The sequence below is a fragment of the Strigops habroptila genome, chromosome 1, assembly GCF_004027225.2.
Source record: "Strigops habroptila isolate Jane chromosome 1, bStrHab1.2.pri, whole genome shotgun sequence".
In the NCBI taxonomy this organism is placed as follows: domain Eukaryota; kingdom Metazoa; phylum Chordata; class Aves; order Psittaciformes; family Psittacidae; genus Strigops; species Strigops habroptila.
In genome coordinates this window covers 114,294,939-114,304,816 of record NC_044277.2, presented here as the reverse complement: position 1 = coordinate 114,304,816, position 9,878 = coordinate 114,294,939, and positions in this window count along the sequence as shown.

The following is a 9,878-nucleotide window of genomic DNA, read 5'->3' as shown; positions in this document are numbered from 1 at the left end:
TGTTTTCCCTGAATGGATTTATAGCAATTGTGTTGTTATAGCGTTGTTAGAGCAATGTTGTGGTTTAACCCCAGCCAGCAACTAAGCACCACACAGCTGATCGCTCACTCTGCCCTCAGTGGGATGGGGAGAGAATCAGAAAGGTTGAAGTGGGAAAACTCATGGGTTGAGATAAAGACAGTTTAATAGTAAAGCAAAAGCTGCACACACAAGCAAAGTGAAACAAAGAATTTATTCACTGCTTCTCACGGGCAGGACATCTCCAGGAAAGCAGGCCTCCACCATGTGTAATGGTTACTTAAGAAGACAAATGCCATCACTCCAAACATCCCCCCCTTCCTTCTTCTTCCCACAGCGTTATATGTCAAGCATGATGTCGTATGGTGATGGAATAACCCTTTGGTCAGCTGGAGTCAGCTGTCCTGGCGGTGTCCCCTCCCAGCTTCTTGTGCACCCCTAACCTCCTCGCTGGTGGTGTGAGGAGCAGAAAAGGCCTTGACCCTGTGTAAGCGCTGTTCAGCATTAATGAAAACATCCCTATGTTATCAACAGTGTTTTCAGTACAAATCCAAAACATCACGCCATCCTAACTATGGAGAAAATTAACAAACCAGCACAAGTAACAGCTCTTCACATAGGTGGAATCTGTCCTCAGAAAAAAAGGGGGTAGGCACTTGAGTTCTTGTCAAAGAGTCACCCAGCTGGAAAAGGTCACCTCTGTTACTGGAGATAACTCCAGAGAAAAGTAGACCTGTGTCTGGAAATAAACTACAGAGACACACCTATCCCCCTAGACAGACACCAAGAAGACTTCTAGGGTAATCTGGCAGTGGATCAGATTGTGGGTGATCCACTGATATCACGGCAGACATGAAGAGAGGGGGTCCAGCTGAATGTTTTCACTGTAAAAAACAGCCATAAAGGGTTACTGATGTTTTCTTTTAAGCTCGAAAAGGCAGAAAATAAAAATTGACCACTTGTCATAGCCAGCTTCTTTCTGGCTCCACAGGAGCTGGAGTTGAGCTCTGGCAATGATGAGGAGGTAGGAAATAGAATCATAGAATAGTTTGGATTGGAGGGGACCCTCAAAGGTCATGTAGTCCATCCCCTTGCAATGAGCAGGGACATCTTCAACTAGATCAGGTTGCCTGTAACCACACCCAGCCTGGCCTTCAATGTCTGCAGGGATGGTGCATCCACCACCTCTCTGGGAAACCTGTTCCAGTATTTTACTGCCCTCATTGTAAAGAATTTTTAACTCATGTCCTCTCCTCTTTTAGTTTGAAACCATTATCCCTTGTCCTGTCACAACAGGCCCTGCTAAAAAGTCTTTCTCCATCTTTCTTATAGGCCCCTTCTGAGAACTGAAAGGCCGCAATAAGGTCTTCCCGGAGTCTTCTGTTCTCCAGGCTGAACAACCCCAACTCTCTCAGGCTTTCAGAATAGCTTGGTGGAAGGAGCCACCTGATCAGGGTACTCAGTACATTTGGCACAGGCAGCTGCCTTTAGGTTAACTTTGAGGTGTGGGGGTTGACTTATGGCGTGCGACGATGGCTCCACCAACTCTCAATTCAGAGTGATCTTCAAGCATGAGGTATGTGCCAGTCTTCTCTCCAAGAATCTGGATTCTTGTCCTTGTTCCCTGGCCTGTTCATGCATTTTACATTGACTTCTAATAGGATTAAATCTGAAATACTCCTTGGAGCAGGGCCAGGAACTGTACTACAGGACTTCCAACAAGTCAAGCTTTCCTGTATTATTGGATGAAGGGCCAACCTCTTTCCTGATTGCATTCTCTTGAAGTTTGAAAGTGAGGTTCCAGCAAATTACTGTTTGGACACTCTCAGTGAGGCGGCAGCAGCGGTGACTGCGGTGAGCCAGGGTTTGAGCTCAGCTCATCCCTGTGTGCGGGCTTCTGAGCCTAGGGGCACCAAAGAGCAGCCTCCAGCCCCGGCCAGCCTCAAGCAGTGCTCGGAAGCCAATCAGCCAGGAGCTTCCATGGAAGATTTAAGGGCTGTAAGGAGCATGGCAACCAGGAGCGTGGTTCAGCGGTTTGTGCCAGGAGATCTCTGCAGACTGCACAGTACCTCAGGGAAGTACTAAGTGCTCTAGGTCTCTGCCATGATGGTGTGCACTCGACTCAAAGCCAAAATCACCATATCTGCTGAAGCGGCCTCTGAGAAGTCTAATGTTTCCACTCAGACACAGCTGATAAGGAAAGAGATATCAGTACAGGTGGTACCAAGTGATGGATGCCCAGATACCTCTTCTAGAGATAAAGCTAGTACCTGCAGAAATTGTGCACAAGTTGAGGAGCTGTTATGGCAGGTAGCTGAACTACAACAGACAGTGAATAGGCTGCGCAGTATTAGAGGGGCTGAAACAGAGACACATGGCTTCACAGCCATGTACCTACAGTGGATACTGCTGAGTCTGAGGCACCTTGAACCCTAGTGACCCACAAAACTAGGGCTCCGACTCAACGTCTGCCCTCCAACATCCAGACCAATGACAGGTATGATGCTTTGAAGGCTTTAGATATCCACGAGGAAGGCCCTCAAGGAGAACCTGCACCAGCAGTGCATGGTGGTTACCATAAAAAGACCGTTGAGTGATCATAATGGGCAAATCACTGTTGAAGGGCACTAAAGTGCCCATCTGGTGGCCTGGCAGTGAGTTACGAGAGGTATGCTGCCGACCAGGGGCAGGATCCATGATGTTGCTGAGAGGGTTCCCCAGCTTGTAAAGAGCATGGACTACTACTACCTGATGTTACTTTTTCATGTGGGTACAAATGACTCAGCAAGACAAAAAATAGGTAAGATCAAGGAAGGTTATAGAGCCCTGGCAAGGCAGGTGAAAAACATTGGTGCCCAAATCATCTTGTCTGTCCTACTGGTTAGTCAAATGGGGACAGCCAGAAGCAGATGCATAGGGCAGATCAGTGACTGGCTTCATGGCTGGAGTTGTCAAGAAGGTTTTGGCTTTTATGACAATGGTTCGTGCTTCAGTGATTGTAGACTGATAGGGATGGATGGGATCCATCTGTCTAGAAGGGGCAAGAGAATCTTTGGCCACAGGCTGGCCAATTTGGTGAGATGGGCTTTAAACTGAAGGACTCAGGGGTTGGGGTCCAGAACGGCAATATTCACGCCATTGCTTCCTCCTGGGGAGTAGAACCTGACAACCAGTGCAGTGAGAGATGTTCCTTGGCTGCCTATCAAGATGAGGAATGAAGGGCTAACCACATTGAGAGTTTTTATGGTTATTGTGAATCCTCTTAACACTTTCTAGGTAACCTGGTTGTGAAATTACCTCTCTTAAGTGCCTGTATACAAATGTGCACAGAATGGGAAATAAACACGATGAAGTGGAAATCTATGTGTGGCCACAGGTCTCGCTGCAATTATTGTGTCATGGTGGGATAGCTCACATGACTGGCACGCTGTCTCGGATGGCTAAGTTGCTCTCTCATGGCAAAGAGCAACTGGAATGCATCGAGCTCTACCCAGGGACAGATGAACGTCTTGATAGTCTATGGGTGAGAATTAAAGGACAGGCTAATATGGGGACACTGTTGTGGGTGTTCACTATGGGCCACCTGACCAGGAGGAGCAGGTTGATGAGGCCTTCTATGGGCAGCTGGAGATAGCCTCACAGTCACAGGCCCTGGTTGTCCTGAGGGCCTTCAACCACACAGATATCTGTTGGAGGGATAACATGGCCCAGCACAGACAGTCCAGGAAGTTCCTGCAGATCGCTGAAGGTAACTTTGTGATACAAGTGGTGGAGGAGCCAACGAGGGCAGGTGTGTTGCTGGACCTTATACTTCCAAACAGGAAGGACTGGTTGAAGACGTAAAGGTTGGAGGCAGCCTTGGCTGTAGCGCTCATGAGATAGTGGAACTCAGGATCCTCTGTGGGGGAAGCAAAACAGGTAGAAAGTTGGGTTACGGATAGGTTAGGCAGACTTAAAACCCATAAATCCATTGGCACTGATGGGTTGGATGCCCCCGCGGGTGCTGAGGGAGCTGGCAGAGTTTGCTCTGCCTCTCTCCATCATCTTTGAAAAATCCTGGAGAATGGGAGAGGTGCCTGATGACTGGAGGAAGGCCAGTGCTACTCCCATCTTCAGGAAGGGCAAGAAGGAGGACCCGGGAAACTACAGGCCAGTCAGCCTCACCTCCATGCCTGGAAAGGTGACGGAACAGGTCATTCTGGAGGTGATCACCAGGCATGTAGAAGAGAAGAAGGTTGTCCGGAGTAGTCAGCTTGGATTCACCAAGGGTAAATATTGCTTGGCCTGATACAGGTCTTATACAAAAGTCTGGTAGTCTTCTATGGTGACATGGCAAGATGAGTGTTCAAGGAGAGAGCAGTGGATGTTGTTTACCTCGACTTAAGCAAGGCTTTTGGCATTGTCTCCCACAACAATCTCGTAGGAAGGCTTAGGACATGTGTGTTAGGTGAATGGACAGTGAAGTGGATCAAACACTGGCTGAATGGCAGAGTTGAGAGGGTCCTGATCAGCAGAGTAGAATCCAGTTGGAGGCCTGTAGTCAGTGGGGTTCCCCGGGGATCAATATTGGGTCCAGTCTTATTCAACTTGTTCAGTGACCTGGACGAAGGGCTAGAGTGTATCCTCAGCAAGTTTGCTGATGATCTGGAGCTGGGGCAGTGGCTGATACACCTGAAGGTTGATACACCCCTGTACTGGACCACAGTGAGCCCACATCTGGAGTGCTGTGTCCAGTTCTGGGCTCCTCAGTACAAGAAAGACAAGCAGTTACTGGAGAGGGTCCAGCAGAGGGCCACAAAGATGATCAGGGTCTGGAGCATCTGTCTCATGAGGAGAGACTGTGGGAGCTGGGTCTGTTTAGTCTGGAGAAGAGACGACTGAGAGATATGCATATTAATACCTCAAAGGTGGGTGCCAGGAGGATGGTGCCAGACTCTCTTCAGTGGCGCCCAGAAACAGGATGAGGAGCAATGGCCATAAGCTAAACCACAGGAAGTTTCACCTCAACATGAGGAAGAGCTTCCTTACTTTGATGGTGGCAGAGCCCTGCAACAGGCTGCCCAGGGAGGTTGCGGAGTGTCCCTCTCTGGAGACATTCAAAACCCACCTGGACGTGTTCCTGTGTAACCTGTTCTAGGTGGCCCTGCCTTGGCAGGGGGGTTGGACTGGATGATCTGCAGAGGTCCCTTCCAACCCTAATGATTCTGTGATTCTGTGCCCAAAGGAAGCTGTTATCAGCAAGATTGCCACTATCAACTGTATACCTACTTCTCTGAGATGTTATCTGAAGAAGAATCAGCATGTAATCAATTAGGTTGGAAAGACCTTAACATCATGAAGTCCAGCTGTTACCCCAGGACTGCCAAGTTCACCAGTAAACCATGTCACCAAGAGTCTCATCAACTGTTTTTGAACAGTTCCAGGGACAGTGATTCCACCACTGTCCAGGGCAGCCTGTTCCAGTGCCTGACTACCCTTTTGGTAAGGAAATTTTTCCTAATATCCAATCTAATATCCAATCTAAACATCCCCTGGCACAACTTGAGGCTGTTTCCTCTTGCCCTATCACTTGTTACTTGGGAGAAGAGACCAGCCACCTCCTTGCTCCATCCTCCTTTCAGGTAGTTGTACAGAGTGATAAGGTCCCCCTGAGCCTTCTCTTCTCCAGGCTAAACCACCCCAGTTCCCTCAGCTGCTCCTCATAAGACGTGTGCTCCATGCTCCAGACCAGCTTCATTGCTCTTCTCTGGACACAATCCAGCACCTCAGTATCTTTCTTGTAGTGAGGGGTCCAGAACTGAACATTCGAGGTGCAGCTTCAGAAGATCCTGGGGCAGTGGCTGATATACCTGAAGGCTGTGCTGCCATTCAGCGGGACCTTGATGGGCTGGAGAATTGGGCAGAGAGGAAGCTACTGAGGTTCAAGAAGGGCAAGCGTAGGGTCATGCACTGGGGAGGAAGAACGCCAAGCACCAGCTCAGGTTGGGGGCTGACCTACTGGAGAGCAGTTCAGCTGAGAAGGGCCTGGCAGTATTGGTGGATGAGAAGTTGACCACGAGCCAGCAGTGTGCCCTTGCAGCCAGGAGGGCCAATAGTATCCTGGGGTGCATCGGGAGGAGTGTGGCAGCAGGTTGAGGGAAGTGATCCACCCCTGTACTGGACCCTGGTGAGGCCGCATCTGGAGTGTGTGTGTCCAGTTCTGGGCTCCTCAGTACAAGAAAGACAGACAGCTACTGGAGAGTATTATTGGGACCTTACTGGACAGCCCACCAAATCAGAGGGTGACTCGTCTAACCTATTCAGGGACCTACACTGACAGCATCATCGAGTCAAATCCTGTTTTTCAAATATTCAGGTTGTCAGAGACTTACACAATATGGACTTCAGCTGAAGTCGATTATATGAAATACAAGTTCATGACAGGATAATTTCACAGCTTGCCAGTGATAGGGACTGTCTGCAAAAACCAGCTTGAAGTGATACACAGCCAGACTATAATCACTAATAACAGGTAGTATGAGTTAGTAATTTAGCACGGATATGATAAAGTTCTTACCCAATAGGCATCCCTATGGGGGAGGAGACAGGTTCAGCCCGTTGGGTGATCCCAGAAGTTATGATGGAGTCTTCCCTCCTTTCCTGTTCCTAATTTCACATGTTTATACAATTTGATTCAGGTTATTAACTCCCCATAACCCTCCCACCATTTACGTATTCGTCAGTTAATTTATGTAGGGTTACAGCATTGATTTTCTTACTGCCTATGCTCAAGGAAGGGTGTTTGGACCTGTGGTTGGCTGGTTTTGTCTGCCTTTGACACCAGAATCTGTAATTAATGGATTTTAATTAGAAAATAAATTACAGTCCTGGAAATTCCCTGAAAGAGTAAACAGTATTTGTCTGTGACGATATCTTACTGGAATTTCTCTTGACATGACTTGGACCAGTTGGTCCTTGTCCTTTCCGAGCACATCTCTCAGAATAGTCTGGCTCTGTCTTCTCTGCACCTTCTCATCACATAGCAGGAGACAGCAGGAAGATCTTCCTCATCCTTGGTCTTCTCCAGACTGAATCTAGCTCTCTTGGCCTGTTACATTGTGTGCTCCAAGTGTGCATTAACAAAAATCCTGATCTGCTCTATATTCCATGGGTAGAAAATATGTCTGTGATTTCTGTCCTTCCAAGAAATCCCTGTAACCTAAAGCAATTTCCATATCCACCTGCAGAGATCTTTTAGAATCATGTTATTTGAAATAGAATGTCACGAGATAGCATTTCATATGAGTATTCCTGCTTTCTTGAAAACCTTGTCAGAAATTCTAGCTTATTTGTTCCCTTGTTTGGAACGTATAGCTTACAAATGAGAAATGAATTTTTTATTTGCTTCACTTTATTTTATATTATGTTAATATTATTCCTTACCTACCTTTTATTTCTCAGATATCTGCTTTTGTTAAAAATTGGGGAAATCAGAATTTCATAATTTGTTGTAAAGTAGACTAAATGTCACGGAATCACAGAATAGTTCAGGTTGGAGTGACATCTGGAGATCTAGTGCAACCTGCCCTGCTGAAGGGTCAGTTAGAGCAGGTTGCTCAGGACATTGTCCAGTCCAGTTTTGAACATCCTCGGAGATGGATACTCCACAATCTTCTGGGCAACTTGTTCCAGTACCTGACGCCCTCATTGTAAAGACATTTGTATATGATTCTTACAGCTATAGGGGTAGTTTAGAAAAGTTGTAAAACCTCCTGTGAATGCCAGTATGGGCCAGATTGTCACTCAGGAAACTCAGGACTGAACTTCTCTTGTTTGTCTATTGTCATAAAGTCTTTGAGCTCAGCGGCAGACTCCTGCTCTGTAGTGAAGTGCAATACAACCAAGTATCAGAAAGCACTGTGTTTTTTAATTTCAAAATGTAGAGCTTTGTGCTTACACCAGGGATGGATGTTTGTAGTTTCAAATTCTCAATCAGAGCAGAGATGGCTTATTTCTGCACTTGTCTTTGGAACACCAGGACAGACGGGCATTTCTGTATCCAGGCTGCCCATGGAAAGTGCTTTGCCAATTGTGTAAGATGCACTGGACTCTGCAATAAAAAATGACATCAAGAAGTCTTTTATCCCATTCCTTCTACCATAATGCAGCATCAAGTATGCCTGTGCCAGTTCTGAAAGAAATTTGACTAACCTGTTCTTTACAGTGCCCACCATAGTACCTGACAATGAGAGGAAAGGTCTCTCCCTCTCCCTTCCCCACTCTGTTTCCCTCTTTCTGTCCTGTCCTCTCCTCTGTCCCTCTGTCCTCTGTCCTCTCCTCTCCTTTCCTCTCCTCTTCTCTGTTCCCTCTCTCCTCTCCTGTTCTTTCCCTCCATCTGGATGAAACAGGAGGGCTCTGTGGGCTGTCTAGCTACTGCCTCTGTTTGCATGCATGCTGGGTGAAACAATAGGACTTTGTTACCTGTGCTATGCAGTGACAGTCCGTGGCCCTGTGGTTACATAACTGCAGATTCCCTGGGAAATGCAGCATTTCAGACCCCTATATCCAAAGCAAGCAGGCTAGTTACCAAGCTGTGGGTGGTCAGTTGGGAGATGTGTGCCCTCTGTCCCCTCATTGTGCAAGAAAGAATTACGTTTCAGGAAAATGCCCACAAAGGAACAAAGGTACAATGGCCTGGTGATAAGGGCAGCCAGATGACAGGTGAATTCCTCATTTCCTTGTATTCTAAACAAATAAGGGTGGCCTATCTGGTTAGAGCATATGATTCCAAAGAAAACCTTGAAGTTACTCTGGCACAGGGACCTGGAACTAACATGTTTATTCAAGTTGAAGATCTGCTTTTCCTTGTTTTGGGAGCGCACAGTGACCCTGTGAAATTGCCATCCTCTGAGCACTGGCAGGATGAATGGCTGCTGCTCCTCTACTTGATGATGAAACTGGTATTTGCTGTGAATATGGTAACCTGAGGCATTATATAGGAGGGGACAATGTCAACAGAGGCAGCCATGTTATGCAAAAAGTTGTCACTGACTTACATGTCTCTGAGCTGTCAACACGTGTTAAGCATGTTCTGAGGCCATCTCTGTGTAATGCCTTTCAGGACTTTCTGCATCCGTTTGGGTTTTCTTTTTTATTTTTTAGGAAGAATGAAGTTGCATAAGTATTTTAAATGTCTGAGCGATATGCTGTTTCTGTTGTACATTATAGCGATGGACAGAATTTCAGCTCATCAGTATAGGATAGCAAAAAGGCAAGGTGAGCTGCCAGACTTTATTACTCCGGGAATATTTCTTTTCAAGCTGACATAAAGAGAAATTCCTGTCTTCACTATGATTTCAGAATCATGACGTTTTCCATGAGGACCACTCTAAATAATACTTTTAAAACCCTGGAGTGCTATGAGCGTGATGTAAAGTGAGGCTACTGAAGAACCTAATCAACTTTTGTACTCATACTTCCTTAGAAAAGGAAGCATAGCATTTCACCTTCCTTAATGCATATAAATGATTTCACAACTTATTTCTATGAGAACTGTAAGAAGTTTGCCTCTTTAATCAATGTCTTATTAATAAGGAGTGTGTTGTCTTTGTAGGCTGTTTTTTTAATTACCTACATATTTATAAGCTTCCTCGTGAAAAGCTCAGTCAGGTCTTGAAGATCTTCAGGAACTCTGAATGCATGTTATTTATGGAGAAAAACTGCAAAGAGAAACTACAGTGCCTCTCTCTTGCTCTTGCTATGATCAACCCATGTCTGTTTGGCCTTTGCTTGTAATTTTTTGAAACACTAACTTACTATTTTGAATGTTTATGTATCAGAGAATACTGATCTGAGCACAAACTTGGAGCTCAGATATGCAA